Genomic DNA, 24,732 nt, shown 5'->3' with positions numbered 1-24,732 from the left:
GTTGTTTAGGTAATTGTGAGGTGGTTGCTGGTTCTGTGAGCTTCCTGGCACTGTCCTTTATAATTTCCCACAATGCCTTGATGGTTTTTATTCCTGTGGCTTTGTCTTTCCTGTTCTTAGGGTTAGGGGAAAAAACTGGTTTCATCTGCAGTCTTTTGGGGGGGAATTGTTTTGTGTGTGTGTGTGTGTGTGTGTTTTCCTGGCACTGTCATAGTTTGTGTGTATGTAATGTCCTGCAGTTATCTACACATTAATAATGATCAAGTACTAATAATATTTCCTTATACATTTTAATGACCTTTCCTTTCATAATTGGTGTTTTCTTTCATACTTTTAGATTTCTAATTGCTGTTTCTGTTAGTTAGCAATTGATAAAACAAATTCCACGTGAAAAAGTATTCAAAGCCTTCTTGGTTTTAATTGTCAATTTATTCATTCTTGCACATTCTAATATTTATTCATTTTCATATCTTTGTTTTTTCCACTGTTGTGCAAACACAATTCCAACAGCTGTTAACATGTGTAAAATTAAATATGTATTTATTCCCTTCTGTAAGTAGCTCTTTTATTGTTTTGTGTACTTATTTTAATCTTATTTAAGTAGTAAGTGCACAAAATAATAAATTTCCTTTTTTATATTTTCTTTTTGTAGATCATTCATTGGGGCAAAAAATTCAGTGACATTGTCTTGGCCACTCCCATCCGGTCACATGACTGCCAAGCCACTCCCACCCGGTCACATGGCCGGCAAGCCACTCCCACCCGGTCACATGGCCGGCAAGCCACTCCCACCAGGTCACATGGCTGGCAAGCCACTCCCACAAAGGAGGCCACACCCACAGAGTAGGTTCCAAAAATTTTTGAAACCCACCACTGGGCTGACTGTGGAGCAGATGAATATGTTCTTATTAAGTTCTACGTCAACCTAAAGCAACAGAAGAAAATCAACCAGTTTTCATCCTGTGATCTTGAGCATGTACCCATCCTTTCCAGGACAAGCATCTACAAGTGCTTTGAACTCCTGAATGTTGTTGAATAAAATACGAGAGGAACTGCTGGAAATAATTCTACATCTCTTTCTCCCTTTAGCAGCTAGACATCCCAATTCCCGATTCTTCAAATTATCCAACTTCTTACCTAGAGGCTGATTTGACAAGGTCATTACATTTACACTTACTATACCTTCATAATCTTCTAATTAGAATTAGAAAGTCTACACTCTGTTCCTCCAGCCTGGGGGAGAGCATTTTACTACTGCCCTTGTCTCTCATCTGAAGGGAGGATTGTACCACCAATAACAATAATTTCTTAGTGTCCCAGTCCAATTCACTGCCATCTCTTAACATTCAAACAGTTCACTCTTTTCAGTTCTTCATTGCCAATAAATGAATCTTCTTTCTTAGTTCTTGATTACCTCTAAATCCAGTTTTAATTCACCGTTCAGTTCTTGCCTCCAGTTTTGGAGAAGAAACCCCTTGCTAATTTCCCCACTAACATCAATTAATTTTATTCACATTTTCTCCACTGTACTGTTGAACCCAACTGTCTAAAAAATAATCATTGATCTGCAAACTAATCAGTATGGTCAGCAGAGATTACTGTATCACATAGTACTCTATTTTTAGAGCTGTGTCATTTTCTGACTTTTTAGGAAGGCTTTAACATTTCAAAGAAGGATTCTATGTGGCCCATCTGCATTTTTAAACAAATACCACAATAGCTGCATAAGCAAAACCTTACTGTCTCATATGGAAAAGCTCTCACTGCTAATTCCTGATGAAAAGCAGAAGTCTGGATCTATTGAGTGGGAGGAGTGGTTTTTTTCTTTTCTTTCTCTAAATGAGATTTTGTTAGAAGATGGCATATCAGTGTTTCTGCTGATGTAGGGATTTGCCTAATTTGGTACCCCTTGGATATATTGGCCTAGAATTCCTAGCCTAACCAGGACTGAACAGAGAACACCAGAACAGAAGACCAACAAAGAAATCTGACATTATTTCCTACCTACTTTAAGTTTACCTGGTTTCCAGAAAGTTTTATTTGGGGAAAATTTGGTAAGTTAGCAATAGCACTTAGACTTATATACCGCTTCATAGTGCTTTACATCCCTCTGTAAGCAGTTCACCAAGTCAGCATATTGCTCCCAACAATCTGGGTCCTCATTTTATTGACAAAAGGATGAAAGCAAAAGTGGTATTCAGCAGGTTCTGACCAGTTCTGGAGAACCAGTAGTGGAAATTTTGAGTAGTTCGGAAAACCAGTAAATACCACCTCTGACTGACTCCGCCCCCATTTATTCTCTGCCTCCCGAGTCCCAGTTGATAGGGAGGAAATGGAGATTTTGCAGTAACCTTCCCTTGGAGTGGGGAGGGAATGAAGATTTTACAGTATCATTCCCCTGCCATGCCCACCAAGCCATGCCCGCCAAGCCACGGCCTCAGGACCAGTAGTAAAATTTTTTGAATCCCACCACTGAAGAAAGGCTGAGTCAACCATGAGCTGGTCAGAATCAAACTCCTGGAGTGAGCAGTAAGTTAGCCTGCAGTACTGCATTCTAACCAATGCACCACCACAGCTATTGCAACATTATAAAGTCACAAAATACATTTCTCAGGGTATGTTTCTTAGGAGGAAAACATAAATAAGCAAGAACCTAGGCCCCAGATATTGATATTTCTACATGGGTATGTATGTTGGTTTCTATATCTTAAAGGTAAGAGACAGTTTAATGTTGTAATTAGGGCATCAGGCTAGAAAGAGGAAGACTGTGAGTTATACTTCTGTCTTAGGCACAGAACCAGGTGGGGGGCTTTGGGTAAATCACTCATTCTCAGCCCATGGAAGGAGGCAATAGCAAACCAGTTCTGAAAAACATTGCCAAGAAAACTGCAGGGACATGTAAAGCAATCTCTGAGAATTGGACACAATTGAACAGAAGGTAAAAAACATTTTAGGTCCTTAGGCTGAGCTCAGCTCTACGTTATTGCTCCCATGCCAGGTTTATCAATGTTAACAGATTTACTAGCTATTTCAAACCCAGTTAGTATTCAGAATGTCCTCATCTAGGTGGAGTCAAAATATGTTTATCATATAGATTCTCATAGAGGGAAAAAAAAACTATATTTACATAATTTCCATTCATAATTTCAATGGCACCTTTTCAGTACCCTGAGTGGCACAGTGGTTAAAGTGCAGCATTGTAGGGAAGCTCTGCCCACAGCCTGAAGTTCGATCCTGACAGGGGCTCAAGGTTGGTTCAACTTTCCACCCTTCCAGGGTCAGCAAAATAACGCAGATTGAGGGGGGCAAGATGCTGATGTTGTAAACTGCCCAGAGAGTGCTGTAAAGTGCTATGGGGCAGTATATAAGCCTAAATGTGATTGCTATTGCTAATACCACACTAAAAGACAACATGGGCTCATTTGGTTTGGTTTAATATGAAAGACATTACCCAACCATGGTTATTAATAAGCAATGTTTAGGGCTCAATGCATTGTGCAAAACCACCAATTCTTATGGCATAAACCAACCTTATGGTAAGATGGGTGGACGATAAATGTTATAAATAAATAAAATATAAATAAATACATTTCTGGTTATTACAATATCTATCCATATTCAGTCAGAATTCAGGTCTGGTATAGAACCAAATCATATTGATCATGCTTTTATAGATGACTTCTGGTGGATTTATCCATCCATCCATCCATCCATCCATCCATCCATCCATCCATCCACCCATCCATCCATCCATCCATCCATCCATCTGCTATCATATCTTCCCTAGTCCTTCTTTTCATTAAACAAGACATACCCAGTTCCTGCAGCCGTTCTTCATATGTTTTAGTCTCCAGTCCCCTAATCATCTTTGTTGTTCTCTGCACTCTTTCTAGAGTCTCCACATCTTTTTTACATTGTGGTGACCAAAACTGAATGCAGTATTCCAAGTGTGGCCTTACCAAGGCATTATAAAGTGGTATTAACACTTCACATGATTTTGATTCTATACCTCTGTTTATGCAGCCTAAAACTGTGTTGGCTTTTTTGGCAGCTGCTGCACACTGCTGGCTCATATTTAAATGGTTGTCCACTAGGACTCCAGGATCCCTCTCACAGTTACTACTATTGAGCAAGGTACCATCTATAGTGTACCTGCATTTTGTTTTTCTTGCCTAAATGTAGAATCTTACTTTTTTCACTGTTGAATTTCATTTTGTTGGACAGCGCCCAATGTCAAGTCTGTCAAGTTTCTTCTGTATCTTTAGCCTATCTTCTGGAGTGTTGGCTATTTCTGCCAGCTTGGTATCATCTGCAAATTTGATGAGTTTCCCATCTATCCCTTCGTCCAAGTCATTGATGAAAATGCTGAAGAGTGCTGGGCCTAAAAGAGAGCCTTTGGATATTCCACTGCATACTTCCCTCCATGAAGATGCAGTTCCATTGAGGACTACACATTGAGTGCGGTTGGTCAGCCAGTTACGAATCCATCTGGTAGTCGTGCTTTCTAAACCACATTTTTCTACTTTATCTAGTAGTAGGTTATGGTCTACTTTATTAAATGCCTTACTGAAGTCCAAGTAAACTATATCGATGTCATTCCTCCGGTCCATTAATTTTGTCACTTTGTCAAAGAATGCAGTAAGATTAGTCTGGCATGATCTGTTTTTGACAAACCCATGTTGGCTTTTGGTTACTACTTTGTTTGCTTCTAGGTGTTTGTTAATTCGTTGTTTGATTATCTTTTCCAGAATCTTCCCTGGTATTGATGTCAGGCTGATAGGTCAGTAGTTTCCTGGATCTATTTTTTTCCTTTTTTGAAGATGGGAAAAGATAGTTCACAGCACAATAAGGCAATTTCCCCCAGTATCATATAGGAGAAGGTTACCTTATTGGAAGTATTTTTCATGTCAACTTCCATAATTCCTAGACAGTTTTAACCTGAACCTTCATAACAATATAATGCAAAAAGGATAAAATATACTTACATATTGTTATTCACACCTTATTTGTATTTAGCAAAATGCAATCACTACATATTGTAGATACTCAAGCTATATAAAGTTAAAGTAAAATGACCCTATCTGTAACTCTCTTTAATTACAATAAAGTCTAGACCTCTTTATTTGCTTTTCTTCCCCCACTGACTCAAATAAAATAATATCTGATTAGCTAAACAACAAATCATAAATAATGCAAGACTTTGCTAGTATGAAGTGGAAAGTTTTATTATTTGTTTTTAGTTGCATATAATCTAGAAGAAGCTAGTTTTATAGAGTCCTATAAGCAGAGCAAAACAAGAACTATAGCTTAAGCAGGTCAATGTGCAGTAGCTGTACTCCATTAGAATCAAAAGATGTCAAATAGTTTCTCAGCTGTATCCAATTTCTAGATCTTTCAGGGGATGCATCTAGGTATCCAGAGGCTGGCTCTGAATTTGTGTTCAAAGTTACTGGTGCAGCTCTGCTTATATAGAGGTAAAACAGAATAGAAGGATAACAGGGAAGCATCTCTTTGTATCTCCCGATTAATTTCTGTGCTCTGATCTACTTTTGCCTTTGTTACCAACACTTTAAGAGAATGCAAGGAATGTGGTGTGCTCTTTTTCTTTGGAAGCAGTTCAGTACTTCTCTTCTTCCACAAAAGGAGAAGCAATTCCATCTGTGACATTTCCAGAGCTAATGCATGCATAATTAAGATAGTTTGGGTACCCAAAGAGAAAAGGGAATGCTCTTGACTTCTGTAAGGCAAAATATTTTGTAGCACTATTCCATGTCAAACCTTTGGAATCAATCCATAAAAACTTTCCCTTCCCCAGCCATGAGAGACATTTGCTTACCTGGTGACATGGGACTCACAGAAAGACTCCTGTGCATGAGTTGTCTGCTTCAGTTCAGCATTTAATAGCCGGTCTGACCCAACCAATCTGCTGATCTAGAAAGAGTTGACTGAATAGACTGACTCATTTATGGAGAGACAGAGAGAGAGAGACAGAGAGAGGGAGGGAGGGAGGGAAGGAGAGAGAGAGAGAGAGAGAGAGAGAGAGAGAGAGACAGAGACAGAGACAGAGACAGAGACAGAGACAGAGACGGGGGGGGGGGCAAGGGGGAAGACCCTGTCTACATATTTTTCTTCTGGGATCTCTTGGAATATATGCTAAGATATTGCTTTATAAGTATCATACAGATTTCTTCCATGTAGACAATTCAAATAGGAACAGTGAGACAAGCCTCCTGGGGTTTGCAACATTTATGCCTGGTGAATAACTTAATACTGAAATGATAGCTGGGATTGGCCCTTAGTTCTGGAGGAAAGATGTTCACTATCTGTAGACATGCAGAAGAAAAATAAAATTATGGCTTATTGAGTTGCAGGGGAAAAAAACTATTGGCTTTCTTCCCCTGTTTTCTGAGTAATCATGTGTCCAAGCAAGCCACATCAAATAATGTTATCATTGCTCAAGCCTCTTCTGTTTAAAATGGAAAGTGTCATTAGTCACTACAGCCAACAAAAGACATCAAACAGATGGGCAGTGACCTACCACAACAAATGAATCATTCTGATCTGTTCTCCAGACACACACTCTTGCCTCTGTACCTGAGAGCATTCAAAAGACACCATTTGGGCAGGTAGGAAGGAACCACTTTGGATTTCAGCAAAAGACAAGGTAGAAAATTCTTTACAAAGTAAGTGACCATGTGAATATTGATTAGATGCTGTACTTACATCAAGGAAATCCAGATTCAGGATCTCTGCTGTAAACTAAATAGTTACACTTAGGCCTGTTCCTGGGCTTCAAGATCACTGCAGATGGGGACTGCAGCCAAGAAATTAAAAGATGCTCACTCCTGGGGAGGAAAGCTACTAAAGCATACTAAAAAGCATACTAAAGCGTACTAAAAAGCAGAGACATCACCCTGCCAACAAAAGTGCATATAGTCAAGGCTATGATTTTTCCAGTTACAATATATGGCTGTGAAAGTTGGATCATAAGAAAGGCTGAGGGCCAAAGAATTGAGGCCTTTGAACTATGGTGCTGGAGAAAACTCCCTTGCACTGCAAGGTGATCCAACCGGCCAGTCCTAGAGAGCTCAACCTTGACTGCTCTTTAGAAGGCCAGATCCTGAAGATGAAACTCAAACACTTGGGCCACCTAATGAGAAAGAGGGACTCACTGGAGAAGAGCCTCATGCTGGGAAAGATTGAGGGCAAAAGAAGAGGATGACAGAGAATCAGGTGGCTGGATGGAGTTACTGAAGCAGTAGGCATGAGCTTAAATGGACTCCAGAGGATGGTAGAGGACAGAAAGGCCTGGAGGAACATTGTCCATGGGGTTGCGATGGGGTGGACACGACTTTGCAACTAACAACAGAAGGCCTGTTGCTATATCTTAGCTGCAAGAATAACAGGAGGGAATGATATGCTAATGTTGTTTGGAAAAAGTTCTTTGGTCCAAAGTGCTTTGGACGACTTTGGACAAAGTTCCATGCCAAAGTTTTTTGGACAAAGGACAGATGTTGCTTCATTAATGTCATAAGGGAAAAGAAGAGGAAAGTTAACACGTTAGAATCTAAACCAATTTTCTGTAATGGGATTCTTTGGACCCCAACAGATCCTATGTTTTAATCAAAATTGCCCAGGAGGTCTTCCAACCTTCAAGAGAGTTTTTCAAAGTACACAGCAGGAAAGCCCAGTGATTCTCTCTACATCAGGGGTGTCCAAACTTGGGAACTTTAAGACTTGTGGACTTCAACTCCCAGAATTCCCCAGCCAGCATGGCTGGCTGGGGAATTCTGGGAATTGAAGTCCACAAGTCTTAAAGTTCCCAAGTTTGGACACCCCTGCTCTACATTTTCTTTTTGGCACTGAGCATCCTTAGCGCTAACTGAAGAAATAAAGGCCGAGGAATTATCTGCAAAGAAAGAAATGGGTTTCTGAATTCTTCCTCTCGAGTTGTGGCATTCTAAGTAACCCCAAAGAAGAAAATCTAATAAATCATTTAGCCCCTGGGCTTCTGCCCAAGGATTGTTGCATTGCCATTTGTGATATGGGAAATGGGACATGGAATCTGGCTCAATGTCCAGATAAGTTAATCTTTATATTTTTTCAATTATTTCTTATGAAACTTCTAGACGACTCTAGATCATTATCTGGTTGTTAAACATTTTCTGGGAATATTACAGCCCAGCGTATTTTATTTCATTATCAATTTTGTGATAATTGCTAAGCAAAGTGATAATGTTTTGAATGTATTTTGAATTGGAAGGTCTGGGTTTTGAAATATTTTGAAACAGAAAGCGTGATAGAAATCCAAAATAAGTCAACTCCCTGGTGTAGTTAATAGGGCCAGATATTCCCATCACTTTGTTTTGTTTTCTCTGCTTATTCTTGTTTTCTTTCTTTCTTTTTACATATATATAAATGCCAGACCACAAAAGCAATACAACTCAGGTTTGTTTGGTGTTTTCTGCAGGTGTGGCTTCCGTAGCACAAAAATCCTGCCCCGAATTACCTCCTACAAAAGTAGTTAGCCATTTCCTCCTGCTCCATATTGCAGGAAAATAAGTCCATACAAAAACAACAATCACCTCTGGACCAAGGCAGGGCATTTAATAGGTTTATTTCACCATGCTGTTTTTAGACATCATTCTGTCCCTTTTCCTTTGCTTCGCTTTTTAGGCCTGCCTGAAAATATAAGTAATAGCCAGTTATTTGCGGTCAGCAAATCAACCACTCACTCAGAATTTATCCTGTACGCTGAGACCAGAGCTTGAAACAGGATATATTTAATCTCCAGATGTTTGTTGCTCTGTTAATCCAGTCAAAAAAACCACATTTCCCCCTCATCTCCATTTTCAAAAGACAAGATTTGGTATTAGATCTAGTCTTTAGATTCTAGTTTTCACACTAAGGACCCAAGGCACGGAGAATGGGTGTTATTTGAGCCTAAAGTTTTAGGACAGCCTGACCTAACTATCATACTGTTATCTTGAGAGGAGAAGAGGCTAAATCATGTTGGCAGACATCCTTCTGCAGATGTGGGAGATAGAAACAATTAACCATGAGTTGTTATATTGTTATTTTTGCAGGCTATTCAAAATCATCCTATCTTATCCCTGCTGCGTCAGTGTCCAGGAAGAACAGATAATTATGATGTGAACTTCCTCTCTGGAGATACAAGGATGAACACTGTTCTTTTTTCTTTTTAATTCTGCCTTGATGGACTCGGCTATTCACTGAGCAAAATAAAATGGGGTTGTTTGGAAGACAGGGCATTACTGAACAGGTAGAGAAGATGCTCCTGATATTCCTTTTCAACTACTTTGACACATTTTAAAACTGGTTCCAGGTAATCTGATATATAAAATGACCTCTTACTAAAAATACCTAAAACCCAAAAAAATCATCAAAGTATAACATGAGGGTACACATTCCAAACAAAGACTGGATTCCAATAACACAATAAACATCCAAACAAAAGAAATAATACATATGATGAGTTAGTGTTATATGTGAATCCAGTCAATGAGTTGTCCCAAACTGTTCTCTAACACATGGTATGTGCAGCTAAAACTACAGTATGACTTTTAGATACAAAACAATTGTGCTTCTTTAGGTGACATGTACAAAACAGTCCCAAAGTTCTTTTGCCAAGGAAAGTGGAAAGCTCTCTGAAGATACAAGCAGCATGGGATATGGTCAGATAGAATGGGGATCTGCAAGCCTAATGTATATGCATTTTAAAAAAATATAATAAATCCTGAAAATGATTTCAGAATTAAGAATGGCAAGTGACAGTGAAGAAAAATTGCTAAATGCATTGCAGAATTCCAATCTACTGGTGTCAAATGATGATGACAATGATAGCATTACTAGAAGGATTAATTCAGAATTTTGCAATGAATAGAATGAGGAAAAAAGGGTACATGTGTAGCGTTTGTTATGGTACTGATAATTTTTACTCTTGTTTCATTTTTACTCACCAGTCCTTGCATCTTTATTTCACAGTGAATACTCCTTGTTCTTTGTAACCTATAACAGGATAGAAATAAATATATTTCCTGAAATAATTTTCGTATAAGAAGGTAGTTTCTTTGCAGAGCACAATTACATCAGATAGAAAATGGAATTATGTGGCTTGTTGATAGTGTATGCGGCAGTGACTTTCTCTGAACACAAAATACTCATAGAGATGCTTAGGAGAGAAAAATGGAGGAAGAGATGCTGCACACATGAACTTCTAGAGGAAAAGATAGGATATAACCCAAATATATAAATAAAAATTATTGTATGGACCATGAATTACTTTTCTGGTACTATTTTGAGATCAATATTAGAGAACAAATGCTTAGATATAGTCATGTTATGCTTAAAAGGAAACCTGGTGTTTTAGTTGAAAAAAGTAGACATGTGATATCAAATGAAAAATGCCATTTAACTTTTTAACATTTATTTTTATTATTTTCCTGAAGTACCACTTTTTTCTCTACCCTGGACACATTCCATGAATTCCAACTTATCCAGTCCTCTTTTTCTGAGTTAATTCCTTGTTCTTCTTCTTCTTCTTTTACTAATGGAAATAAGAGTATAGGAAGAAAGGTTCAGCAAAGGGTGTGTATTTGGCAAATTAAAATAACTGGGGAAGATATGTATTTATGAATGGCAATGGCAATGATGTTTACAAAAATGGTGTTCAATTTTTAAAAACTAGTTGTTTACTTGAAGATTGTGTTTTCTCATTTTCTTAAGAGTAAGCCATGGAAGCTGCAGTGACCCCCATTCTCTTGACCAAAACAAACAGACACCTCCAGAAAAAGCAAAAGAGTAAATGAGGGGTTTTCAGTATTCTGACACTGGACAGCAAAATTATAAGCTTGAGTTGCCAGTACTTTTAGTTCTGTGTCCTTTTATAATTAAATCCTGTAAATGGATGCAATGCACCTTGTCACTTATGAAATAGGCTGTTCCGCAAATAGAAATTCCCTCCTGGGACTCTGTGCTGTGTTCGATTCCCCACCTCCTGCTGCAACATCCAAGTTATATATAGTCATATCTAGGAACAAGTATAAGGCTTTTGTGACCCCCCCAAAAAATGGAACAGGAATAATGGGAACGGGTTATACATTTGTCTCTTTGAGTCTTTCTCTCTTGCTAAATGAATCAGGCTAGAAATGGGAGGTCATGAGTTCTAGACCAGCCTTTGGAAGTCATTGAACCACCAGTCAATCTCTCTCAGCCCTAAGAGGGAGACAATGGCAAACCACTTCTGAAATCTTGCCAGGAAAATTGCAAGGACCTGTTCAGTTCACCTGATACGTCAGTTGCGCCCCTTCCTGGATCGGGATGCTCTGTGCACAGTCACTCATGCCCTCGTCCTTTCTCACCTGGACTACTGCAACACTCTCTACATGGGGCTGCCCTTGAAGAGCACCCGGAGGCTTCAGCTGGTCCAGAATGCGGCTGCGTGGGTTATCATGGGGGTACCTAGGTGCTCCCATGTTACACCCCTTTTAGGCGGCCTGCACTGGTTACCGGTTGTCTTCCGGGTGCGATTCAAGGTACTAATTATGACCTTTAAAGCGCTCCATGGCTTAGGCCCAGGGTACCTGCGAGACCACCTACTGCCACCAATAGCCTCCCACCGTCCAGTACGATCCCACAGAGTTGGCCTCCTCAGGGTGCCGTCGGCCAGACAGTGTCGGCTGGTGACCCCCGGGGGGAGAGCCTTCTCTGTGGGAGCGCCTTCCCTCTGGAATGAGCTGCCCCCGGAGCTTCGCATAATCCCTGACCTCCGGTCCTTCCGACGTGCCCTAAAAAGTTGGCTTTTCCAGCAAGCCGGCCTGGCCTGTTAATTTTATTTAATTTTTAAAATGTGAGTGTTATATAAATTGGGTTTGTTTTTTGGACTGTTTCTAATTTCCTTTTAACTTTTGTACTATGTGTTTTTTAATGCTGTACGCCGCCCTGAGTCCTTGGGAGAAGGGTGGCATATAAATCTAATAAATCCAATCCAATCCAATACTGGAGTCAACTCACTTACAGGCACCAAAAACAAACAAACAAAAAAACCCCCGCAAACTATATTTTGGATCATCTTTGCAGATAACATTAAATTAGCTATGTGGTCCTCTTTCTCACTAGCTGAGAGAAGGAATGCTCCACATATCACTGTGTAATTGGTTGTGATCTTAAAACATAAACCATCAAAGTGGCTTCTTCTTTTGCTATGACAAATATGATGATGTGGAGGCTGTTTACCACCTGTTCTACGTTTTGATATTTTTCACAATAAAAACTATTTCTTGTGAACGTTTATATTTTCCCCAGAGTCTCAAGTCAGCAATCTCCCTCTTTTCATTCATGTGAACTTGGTTTAATTGGAATAGTATGATTGGTCAAAAGTTCTATTTGTAGGTTGTGATCTAAACACAAACCTTTATATTTCTAGATTTAAACATTCAAGTGATTGCATTTTTCAGTTTATTGTTGCTCTTTGCAATATAATCCCAAGGAGATCATATCATATCATATCATTCATATGTATATATTTGTGTTGCGTTTGTGCTGATAAATGTTTTCGGCTAAACACCAGCCTGAAGATGGTGAGTGAGACCTCGCTGAAACGTTGCCAAGACAATCTCAATCTTACATGGGAAAAGATCCGAATACAACAAGACCAGCATAACTACACCCTTGAAAATCTACAAACACGCACACACACACACACACACACACACACACAATGTATGTATGTATGTATGTATGTATGTATGTATGTATGTATGTATGTATGTATTTGTGTTACAACCCCTGGTATGCCTAAATTCCCTGGCTCAACTGATAAGGAGGAGAGCCTGTGGCATAGTGGCTAAGACTCCTGCCTAAGATATAATACAGCACAGGTTCAAATCCCAGTAAGGGTATGGCTAGCTGATGAGAGCTAATTAGCTCGAAATAGATCTATACTAGTCTCCCTTTATTTATTTATCAGTACAAATACAACATATATATGTATGTATGTATGCATGTATGTATGTATGTATGTATGTATGTATGTATGTCTTTGGTTGTTCGGGTTTTCTCCCGCGTAGAATTGGAAGTATCTTCACGACGTTTCGATGAAGTCTCATTCATCATCTTCAGGCTGGTGCTTCCGGCTTGGTGCTTCCAGGAGCAATTCAACCAAAGACATACATACAAACACCCGCGAAAACCTCAGAAAACAGATATATGTGTGTGTGTGTGTGTGTGTGTGTTGTATTTGTGCTGAGAAATAAATAAAGGGAGACTAGTATAGATCTATTTCAACCTATTTAGGTGTCATCAGCTAGCCATACCCTTACTGGGAATCGAACCAGGGCTGTATTGCATATTAGGCAGATGTAATTGCCACTAAGCCACAGGCTCTCTTCCTTATCAGCTAGACCAGGGAAATAGGTATGTATTTGTGTTACAACCCCTGGTATGCCCAAATATGGGAGGGAGCTCACTACTCCCCCTTTCTGTCCTTCGGTTCATTACAGAGGACCATCCAGGCAGAAAACCATATTTTTTATTTTTAATGTTGCCTTTTTATATTTGTGTTGTATTTGTGCTGATAAATAAATAAAGGGAGACTAGTATAGATCTATTTCAACATATTTAGGTCTCATCAGCTAGCCATACCCTTACTGGCAATCGAACCAGGGCTGTATTGCATATTAGGCAGATGTAATTGCCATTAAGCCACAGGCTCTCTTCCTTATCAGCCAGGCCAGGGAAATAGGTATGTATTTGTGTTACATCCCCTGGTATGCCCAAATATAACATATTTGTGTTGTAACACAAATACATACCTATTTCCCTGGCCTAGCTGATAAGGAAGAGAGCCTGTGGCTTAGTGGCAATTACATCTGCCTAATATTTATCAGCACAAATACAACACAAATATAAAAAGGCAACATTAAAAATAAAAAATATGGTTTTCTGCCTGGATGGTCCTCTATAATTGAGCTGAAGGACAGAAAGGGGGAGTAGTGAGCTCCCTCCCATATTTGGGCATACCAAGGGTTGTAACACAAATGTGTGTGTGTGTGTGTGTGTGTGTGTGTGTGTACACACACCACTAAGAGCTAATGGACTAGGTTTTGTTTAATAGCAGTGAGACAGAAACAGTAGGAGCAGAGTAAGTGTCTTGTTGATGGCTATGCTTCAACCCTGCATGATAGACAGAAAAGATTGGTGGTCAGTGGTTACAATACTTGCCTGCAGCTTCATCCTGTAATTTGGGATCAGTTAAATAAATATACAAAACAATATGTTTACTTGAAGGCCTTTCAATTCTAAGTTGTAAATGATCCAAAAATGGTTAGCCTTCAAAGAATGGGCAATGAGGGTGGATGTTGGGGATAAGATAGGCTAAATTTATCTTCCTGATTGTATTTTTGAGAAATCTAATTAAGGACTTTTTGAAATATGTGTATTAATCTGGACAGAAGGTAGAAAAGATGCAAACCTAAAGTTAGTCTTCCACTACAATTACACCTGTTGAACCAGTTCCCAGAACTTCAAATCCAGTTTTCAGAAACCAAATTGTGCCCAAGATTAATTATGTAAATAGGAAAACATAAAACTCATTTTGAATTGCATTATTCACTCCAGACATGTATGTTTGAACTTCCATGTGAATGTAACCCTCACCTCTTCATTTGCATTACAATATCACATGAGATTACCAGAAATACTAGACTTTGGGGTGTGTATCTCATTTATTTATGAATTACTGCATATATAGATTGTCACAATATATAATATGGCAGGTTTGTTCCTGATATGCTTCTTCCTACCTCCATATTCCTATCCTGTAATACCAGCTGCTGTAATAACTATGTTCCTTTGCATTTGTTCAACACTGTGTAACATTTTATGTGGTGGTTGTTACTATTAAGATTGTTTAATTTTGGGGAGGGACAAAAAACTTCTTGAGTAATATATAGATTGCTCAAAATTGAGGGCAGTCTGATACAGGTCTTTGCTTCTCTGAAGATACTTAACTATTTATAGAGGGCATGAAACTACTTCCAATGTTTTATTTTCTATCTCCCAAGTCTTTTTAATAAAGTGATATTATCTTATGGATCAGCAATTCTGATCCTTTTACTGAGTCAGACTGGAATGAATGAATTAATGAATGATATTATCTGTTTCCCAACATACAACTTCTATGAAGGTAGTATAGGATGCTTGATACTGACTAAGAGAAGCTGTCTAGGTGTTTCCCCCAAATTCACTTGAAATTTCCAAACTGAATCTGGATACCGCCAACAGAAAATATGCTATACTACTTAGCAACCGTATTTACTAACTGCTAGAAAATAGCAACTAATTAACTGGAATGGAGACAAAAAAAAGCTGTATGTAATGATCATAGAGATTGAGAGGGTTAGCGCCAGCCCATTGCTTGCACAAGTTGAGCTGCACACGCGAAGGCACTGACCAGCCGCTCGTGCACGCATGCAGGCAAGTGCGCTGACCAGCCACTTGCGGGTCCAGTTCCAAACAGGCCATGGCCTGGTAGTGGACCACAGCCCAGGGGTTGGGGATCCCTGATGTAGCATATAAGGAGGTGCTGGAGATAACTACCGTTACCCTGTCATGTCACTAATGCTGTTCTGGCCTAAATTCCAGATTGAAATGTGACTGAAATAGATCCAGCTATTGAGAAAGAGCTGGGAAGTTTTCAGACTATGAATGGTGAAAAATTGTGTTTTGTACCTAGATTAAAGCCTTCAAGGCATCCAGTTGCCAATGTAGCAGCAGAAAATACAAAATCCAAAGCTGGTATCTTATATCAAGAACCAGAACAAATCTTCCGGTTCCGGCGGCTACGGCGACGGGCAAGTTCCTTGCCCGCTCCCGCTCCTCGGTGGGCTTCCCCGCCTCTGGGGGGCACAGGACGCCCCGGAGAGGCGTCCTGCTGAAGGAGCGGCTCACGGAGGACCCTGGCATCGGCGGCGGCTGGTGGGGGCTTCTCCGCTTTGCTCCAGGCATCGAGGAGCAGTCTCGGAGGGCGCTCGTGCGTCTCGCTTCAGGCTGATCGGACAATGCAAAATTGAAGGAAGCAGCGGCGGTGTGGTGAGGCGCTTCCTCTCTTCATTCCCTTTCTCTTGATTTGATGGACTTTTCAGCAATTTTAAAAGTTAAACTCTCGGATTTTTTTGGAGGTGCGGCTGGAGGGAGGGGGATTCCCCCCCCCTTGGACAAGTGGCTTGAGAAAATTTTGCTTTTGCCCCCAGGGGAAGGAGGAGGGGGGAGAGCCAACCAATGATGCCTCTCCCCTGTAAAAGTGATTTTCACTGTATTTAGCTCCAGAATTTATTGATGACCTGAGAATTTTGTGAACTTTTAAAACTTTACTATGCCTCTGAGCCCAAAGCTGGCAGGGCAAGATGGCACACTTCCGTTGTCTTCATGAACTGTGAAACCTGACTCCACCTTTAAAATTCAGGCTTCCGGTCTTTGTCTCCGTGTCACCCAGAAGAATCTCTTGTGGATTGTTATTTTTTGAACTCTCTGGGGGGAAAATTCCTCTCTATTGCTAGATTGACTAAAGAAACTCCCATCTGCTTGGATCTTCTGCCTCCTGGACTCATCTGTCTGCTCTACTTCTCCAGCTGTCCATTCTCTATACTGACTAATATTTTAGCTGAATACATACATAAAGATAAACAACAGATGGAATGGGAGATAGATCTGGTCTATAGAGTGAATTCAGCATATGCCAGAACACACAATGTACCCAGGGAGGTCCATATTAAATTCCTTAGGAAAAGCACAAGAGACGAAATTCTGGGTGTACAAAGGGGGCAAGCATTGACATATCACGACAGGGAGATAACCATCTTGAAGCAGATCCCCAAAAAAATTAGGGAGAAAAGGAAAAATTATTCGCAATTGGCGAATAAATTATACCAGAAGAGGGTGTGGTTTAGATGGTTGATGCCTGAAGGTATGCTGATATTCTGGGAGGAGACAAGAATTAGAATCAATACACCCATAGAGGGACAGGCCTTTATGGAAAAAAACAAAGCGAACCTAGAAAAAACAGAAGACTCTACAACGGTTACGCAGGACACGGGTGGGGCCGGAGCTCTGCCAGCGGGGGGAGAAGGAGCAATACCAAGAAAGCTCAGATCACAAAAATGAATAAGAAAACCACATTGTTATAAACAGACCGAAAGTAATAATGAAATTATATGTAGACTATATATTATAATATATAAACTGATTGAAAATTTTTCTAGAATTAATATGCTGATTTTATATGATCATGTATTAATGTTTTATATTTAGATGTATTTTATGAGTTTGGAGGGAGGCCCCTTGCACACTTGCAACTGCCAAAATTTGTACACCATTCCACTTACCCTTTTCCCTATAAATGTTTAAAAAACCAATAAAATTTTTTGAAAAAAAAAAAAAAAGAACCAGAACAAATGACACGGGAAAGTTCAGTTTAGGGAAAAATTACATTAATTGACTGCGCATTGACATCCTAGGCATCAGCCAATTGAAAAGAACTGGAATTTGATGCTTTCATTAAAAAAAAATCCTATGGCTCACTACTCAGAACACAGAGAGAGGGGAGAGAGAGGGAGAGGAAGGAGGAGGAGGAGCATTGGAATGCAAGCAAATGTTAAGGAGAAATAATGAAAGACAGACAATGAAGATATTGAAATGGTAGATAACTTCTGGCTTTTGGAATCAAACAAAAATGTAAAAGTAACAGCAGTCAAGGAAGGAATTTGCTGCAGATTAATGTTTGGTACAGCAGCCACAAAGGCCTTGGAAAAGTGATTACGGTATGTTTATACTTATCGTATACTTACGAAGATAAAGAGTATTGGTGTGTTTGAATTAAGGTGTTGAGAATACCATTGATAATACACACACAAAAACCCAAAACAACAACAGGAAAACAAATGGATTGTTAAACAATCCAAAGTTCTCACTCAAGGCACAAATGGCCTGGCTCCAAATTATCATACAATGAAGTCTAATACATTATGTGAAGACCTACTGTAGCTCATTGGAGAAAGTTCCAATGCTGAGAAGAATTGATACTCACACATAATTAATCAATTCTTTATTCGTTAAGTCTGGTCATACCTGATTTTTGGCATGGCTTTGAAAAGTACAGAAATCTGTTTATAGCTGATTTAAATAAAACAGATATGGTAAGGAAGTTCCTTTTCTTTTATGTATTTAAGGAAGGAAATAGCACGTTATTTTTCTTATTATGGGTGCAATTCCCAAGATGGCTTTTGAGTTCGTTTCACAACAACTATCCTATTACTCTTGCTACAAATGGCCTGCACAATTGCTACCAGAAGGAAGGGGCCATGAGGTGGATCAACAGGTTCCCCCCCGACCCCCCCGAGACCTATTATACTATTCCACTGGAAGGGGGCTTCCTTCAAGAGGATGCAAACACAACTTTCAGTTGAAATTACTTTGGGATATTATTGGGATTTCTCTAATAATCCTCAAATCATTTCAAAAGAATACTTTGGTTATTAAACGAATGATCCTAAGTCAAGGACTACCTGTATTTATCAAGGTCATGAATCCACAACAGCAGCCTCAAGACTCTCCCTAACCTAGCATCCTCTACTTGGATGGTTGTTAGAGCATTGACATAACATGCTTTTAGTGACTCATTCTTCTGATGAGTTGAACTGATATGTTAATTTCCCAGATGTTATCAAAGGCAATTCCATGCAAAACCTACAAGTAGACAAGACACTATAACTGAAACTTATAACTGAGATTTATGAGCTTAATTAATGCTCAGGAATGCAGATTACATCAGGTAATTCTTGGAATTGTTATGAAATTACTGTACCTGGACTAATACTTATGTATTCAACATTGCTGATTCCAGCCCTTGCAAAAAGATCAAGTGGGGGGGAAAATGGGTGCAACCCTAATTTATAAATGTTACAATGCAAGTTAAAAACAGTGTTTTCAGGATATAAATGGGAACTTCATTTCTTCACAATTCTTTGAGTTTTACTTTATCCCGCGGGACAGGCTCTCCCAACAAATTCACAAAACAAGGATAGCAAAATCAGATGAAATTGGGAAATTAAGTAAAGCCTGCATTTTAAAAAATGTATACAAATTATACAGTAGAAATGAAAAACCATTACATTTAAATTACTTATTAAAATACATTTTCAAGGTGATGAAGGATTTACATGGAACACTCATAGGTGAATGCTATACATTTCCCCCAACCTTTTTCTCTTTGATATGCATTTATCCACCTAATTTCATTGCTCACTTGTTACTTATTTGTCAGGCCTGGAAACTATCTTTTGCATTGGGCCATTAGGCCTGACACATTTAATGCTGTGAGAAAATGGGAGGGGGGATTATATGGAGTATGGGAGATATATACGCATAATAACATTCCTTTCTCAGAGAATCAAGGACATCTTGCCCTGTACCTGGAGGGGTATGACTGGGAGGCATCTCCAGTTGGGATGGTGCCTGATTGGGAAATGTGACAGATATGTGGGTGCTAGGCAGGGACTTGGTCTTTTATTTGGGTGGGGAAAACTTGTAAGCTTTCAGAGTCAGGTTTTACCAGAGGTGCCAATATGACATCTCTAATAAAATGGAACTTTGAGCCTCAGAGTCTTATTTCATTGGGGGTGCTAGTTGGAGCCCTGACAATTATAATGTTAATTATCAATTACGTACTAAGCTAGATTCAAGGTTTACTTCTGACCAATAAGTTCATATGCGATTTGGAGCTAGGATACATGGATTCACTTTCTGTGTACTGATGATTAATTGTTAAGAACCTCAAAGAAAATCTTTCCTTGTTCACTGTCAAATGATAAAGTATAAATTTGTATTTGATTACATGTAGATTTTCTCTATAGTACTCTCGAATGCTCCTTCCACTGAAACCCAGAAGGTCTTACATCTTTTGGATGCCTATTAAAAATCTGACTCTTCACTTGGCCTCTTCTTTCAATGTTGTCTTTGTCTTTCAATGTTGTGAATTTGCTTGGTTTTGCCCTCTTTGCCACACAAAGTGTTGTTGATGAGACTGAGCCCAAGGGTGGGATAAAATGCATCATCAGTTTGAAGTCCCACAAGAGACCTACATTTAGCTGCCCATGAATTCCATTGACTCCTATCTAGTGCCAATTTGCCTTGACTTTAGTAGTTCAAAGACTTGTGTGTAGGTAGCATGAACTAAACTTGTAGTAGTTTGAACACTCTCCTGGTTCCTGATTACTTGCACCTGACATATTGTATCTTAAGTGTTTTTTAAGTATTCTATTTTTGTATTTTAATACTCTTTAATTTTATACCAATAAACCATCTGGAGATATCATTTCATAGAAAGCAATACATTGAAGTAAATAAATGAACAAAATAATGTTCCATCCATTTGCTAATTTATACTTCTCTCAAAGCCTGTGTCATTACACATCTTCATATTTTGGCTAACATAAGATTCTTTGTAGTTTTTACACAGAGAAAAACCTACGGCTTCTATATTCTTTCAAAGGTATCACTGAGGACAAAGAAACACCACTATTTATATTATAATTTCAATTCTGGATATTATGAAGGAAGTATTTCAGTTTCCACCCTGGAGAAGATGAGGAGATAGCTTAACACACCCTATAAATAGCCTTATTCTTGTGAGGGGAAAAAAGACTATAAGTAGCCTTATCCTTGTGAGTTGAAAAAAATGTTTGAGTTAAATATGTAATTAAAGTTGGTTTAATTAAGAATGCATGCATGGGCGGGTGATTTTGATTGAGGGCTCCAAACACAAAGCAGGAAGTATCAAATCCTTAGATTGTTCCCTCTGGCCTCTTCCATTTCCTTCTGAAACTGTTTATCAACATTTCTGACACCAAGAAGGCCCAGGACAAGATGTTGGGATGGATTAGGAATCAGGAGGAGAGCTGCTATAGCTACATTCCTCCTTCTTGGCTTTGATTCCCTTACAATTCTTACAACTGGAAAACGATAGATAATAGAGGGGTTGGGAAAGTTCAGGAAAGGGGTATGGGACCCTTTCCTTGTGGTCACCTTCTAATCTGCTGCCAGCACATAATTAGAACACTCAGTTCTTGCGGTACTGAAGTCTTCTGTGGAATGCCTTAGATGACTTTGCCTACACCAAGGGGGGGAAATCTAATGCAATATTATACAGATAGTGGACTAAACTAACAACCACAACTGAGTCTAAAATTTATGTTGCTAAGTGAGAAATTTGTTAAGTGAGTTTTGCTCCATTTTATGACTTTTCTTCCTGCATTTGTTAAGTCAATCAGTGCAGTTGTTGATTTAGTAACACAGTTGTTAAATGAATCTGGTTTCTCCATTGACTTTGCTTGTCAGAAGGTTGCAAAAGGCGATCACAAGATTCCCCCAGGACACTGCAAGCGTCATAAATCTGAGTCAGTTGCCAAGTGTCTGAACTGTGATCACCTGACCATGGGAGTGCTGCAATGGTCATATGTGTGAAACATAGTCATGTCACTTTTTTCAGTGTCATTGTAACTTCAAACCATCATTAAATGTTGTAAGTCAAGGACTACCTATATATACCAAGATGCATTTACCTTTATATAACTTTTCTTTTGAAATTATATAAGTTTTCTGCTGTGTTTCTTAATTAGAAAAAGAGATTGTAAAAGAAATAAAGGGATAAAGGAAATTTAGAATGCAGGCATGAATGCTTCTCTGATTCTATTTGGATCGCTTACATTGGTTTGAATTCTCTTGAGAAAAATAATATTGAAACAAACAACCCTTATGAGAATCATTTCCTCTCTTCCTCTTTTCCCACTTAAAATGGTTCCTTATCTGCTTTTCTACCCACAAAATAAAAGATATTAAATGTACGTGGGGAAAGGGGGGGGAGGGTTATTGCTGATCAAGAAAATAATAAAAAATAAGGGATTGAGTAACACACCTCTATTATTATTTTTATCTCTCACAAAAATAATTTAACTGTGACATTTTTTTTCAGTATTAATTGTCCTAAGGCATGCATTGTATCACTCTTTCTTATCTAGCTTACTAGGAAGCTCTCAGATATGACAGTTTCCCCATAAATCTTACCCAATGATCACGCATTATACTGGAAGCATACAGTATTTCCCTTGAAGCCATTAGTTAGGATCTGCTAGAAATGTGATTTCAGCAGAGATGGAATCAGGATTTGGTTTCTGCTCAACTAAGACACCAGAGTTGGTGTCTTAGTTGAGCAAAGCAACGTTTACCCCAGGTATCAAATAAAGATATTAAGGTTGCTGGGAGTTCTTGAGATAAATTAAATCTGCATTCACACCAACAAATATTATGGTGGTAATAACCCCAGGGATACAACTTAATTATTCTACAACATATATTTCATCGGTTGTAGGGACTTCAATCATCTATTGATCTTTGAGTGCAAGCACCATTCTTTCTTTTGTTCTTTTAGAAGAATGCTGTATTTTAAAAGTAAAAATAATACAGTGAGCATATGTTTCTGCTGTGGCACAGTGTTTAGAGTGCAGTACTGCAGGCTACTTCTGCTGATCACTGGCTGCCTACAGTTTGACAGATCGAATCTCACCAGGCTCAAGGTTGGCTCAGCCTTCCATCCTCCCGAGGTGGATAAAGTGAGGACCCAGATAATTGGGGGCAAAATGCTGACTCTGTAAACTGCGTAGAGAGGGCGTAAAGCACTATGAAGCGGTATATAAGTCTAAGTACTATTGCTATGGCTTTATACAAAGACAGGGGTAAAAAAGCATGTTCCAGCAAACGGTTTCAGCCCTGGAGGACTCTGGCAAACATAAGCCAGGTACTAACAACATGCCTGGTTCCCTGATTTGGGTAACTATATTATACTACACTATAGCAGTATCCCAAAATAGTCTATGAAACAGTATTGCATTTGATTCATAAGCCAAAGCAAAACAAAACCCAACCCAACCCATTACTGGGTATCTGAGAGTCATCAGGGACTAGAATAACACTGGGTTGTTTTTTCTAGGTTTAGAACAAATGTAATTGGATCATATTATTATTTCCACTGCTAGCCATATTGCTGTAAGCCAGAGTATTATAAAGGCAATGAGGGGTATAAACTTCAAAAGGAACATTTGAATGCAATGTTCAAGGGCACATGTTGGCTTTGTATCAAGATGCTAAGATATGTTCCCTTAGAATCCCATGTGATTCGGAACACAGCATTTCACAAGTAGAAACAAATGGAAAGACACGTGGTACACGCTCTAAAAAATAGCCATGTGATTCCAAGCCACCACCACCATGCTAACTGTTCCACCTGCTCCAAAGTATCAACACTTGGAGACAAGAAACAAGAAAACATTTGAGATTGACCAGGAAGCCTGCAGAGGTTTCTCAAGCTCTCATGAGCCATTTGTCCACACTTGATTGATGCGAAAAAAATCCTCAAGGAAGAAAAGAGGCCTCCATGGGGGACCTCCGTTACTTTACAGATTTCTTACAGTGGGGATTTAGCAAAAGAAAAACAAACAAGCAGGCAAAATCCTTTGCACCATCTCATAGATTTTTCGACAGGATTTGTATAATTAAAGACAGGACAAAAGGTAACATAACTAGGAGCAGTTTTTCCCCCATTTTTGCTAATGCGGAAGCTAGAGAATTGGCATCTAAGCAAAACTAACTTTCCCTGCTGTCTCCCAGCAAATATTCTTAGAAAACTTCCCTATGAATTCACCCATGTTCAAGGGTGGCCCATCACTAATAAAAGTGCAGAGATGGGGAAGAAGGAATTTCTTTCTGAATTCTGGATCATTGTGGTCTTTGAGATTATCCCTGGGCATGCTTATGAAAGGAAGGAGCCCTTGATTAAGTCTCTTACCTTTATGGCCTGGATGGATTCTCAACACAGAAGGTAGTCATATTTAGATTATCTGCCTTTTACAGTTAGCAGTAACCTATACAAGGTGCTTTCTGTCTTTTCCTCATCCATTTCCTGTTGCTCAAGCATTCTTGGCCATCTCTGTGTAATATTATCTTACCTGCTAGAGGGCAGTTCAGCCGACTGATCTGAAGCTTTCGCCGTCTGGATCGGGAAGCAAAGCTGAGCAGCAAAAGAGAAGGGTGCCAACACAGTTGCAGGTTTCTTTCTCTTACTCTGATGCCTGTACAGCTTCACTCAGATACTGCCTGTGCTTTCCGCCTTCTCCTCTCTCTGTTACTGTGGAGAACAAATGTGACAGGCCACAACGTGCATATCAGGGCTTGGAAGGTTTCCAGAACAGTGTCCACAGCTCTGTTTGGATAAGAAAAGTCCTGGGAATCACTGTGGTTACACTTTATTCCTCAGAGATCCTGCTAGACGGAGCAGGGGAAAAGAAACCCTTTCCACCTAAAACCACAAGTTGACACAGAGCAGAAAGAAGTGACAGGAGAAGGAGGGATGAAACCTGAAACAGCCGCGGGTAAATAAGAACAGCCAGCTCATCCCAGTGACTAGCAGCCCTTGGCAGGCAGGAGCTGCTGCAGCAGCTCGGTGCTCTAATGAATCACCCTCCAATGGGTTCTTTCTAGGCTGATGATTGAATTAGATGGACCACTCAGCTGAGCTGCAGAGGTATTTTCAGACTCCCACTTCTAGGGAAAGAATGGACTGCAGCTCCGTTGGACTTCAAGTGTTCTCCATCATTATTTCTTCTT

At 39.4% G+C, this 24,732-nt stretch overlaps 1 protein-coding gene across 4 annotated transcripts in view; it reads right to left on the bottom strand.

Moving 5' to 3' along the window:
* Window positions 1–24,383, bottom strand: part of FGF1 (fibroblast growth factor 1) — a 64,728-nt gene extending 40,345 nt beyond the window's left edge. For 2 of the 4 annotated variants that reach the window (XM_081937421.1, XM_081937424.1), the window contains exon 1: window positions 5,837–5,965. The gene's annotated coding sequence lies outside the window, so the exon portion shown is untranslated. Of the gene's footprint in view, window positions 1–5,836; window positions 5,966–9,980; window positions 10,030–24,074 lie in introns of those variants that run through there. The other 2 variants (XM_081937422.1, XM_081937423.1) reach the window with 2 other exon arrangements.
* Window positions 24,384–24,732: the final 349 nt, after the last annotated feature.

Source organism: Natrix helvetica (genome assembly GCF_964273705.1).
Source record: "Natrix helvetica genome assembly, chromosome: 1".
Taxonomy (NCBI): Eukaryota; Metazoa; Chordata; class Lepidosauria; order Squamata; family Natricidae; genus Natrix; species Natrix helvetica.
This window is presented reverse-complemented; position numbering and strand designations above follow the sequence as displayed.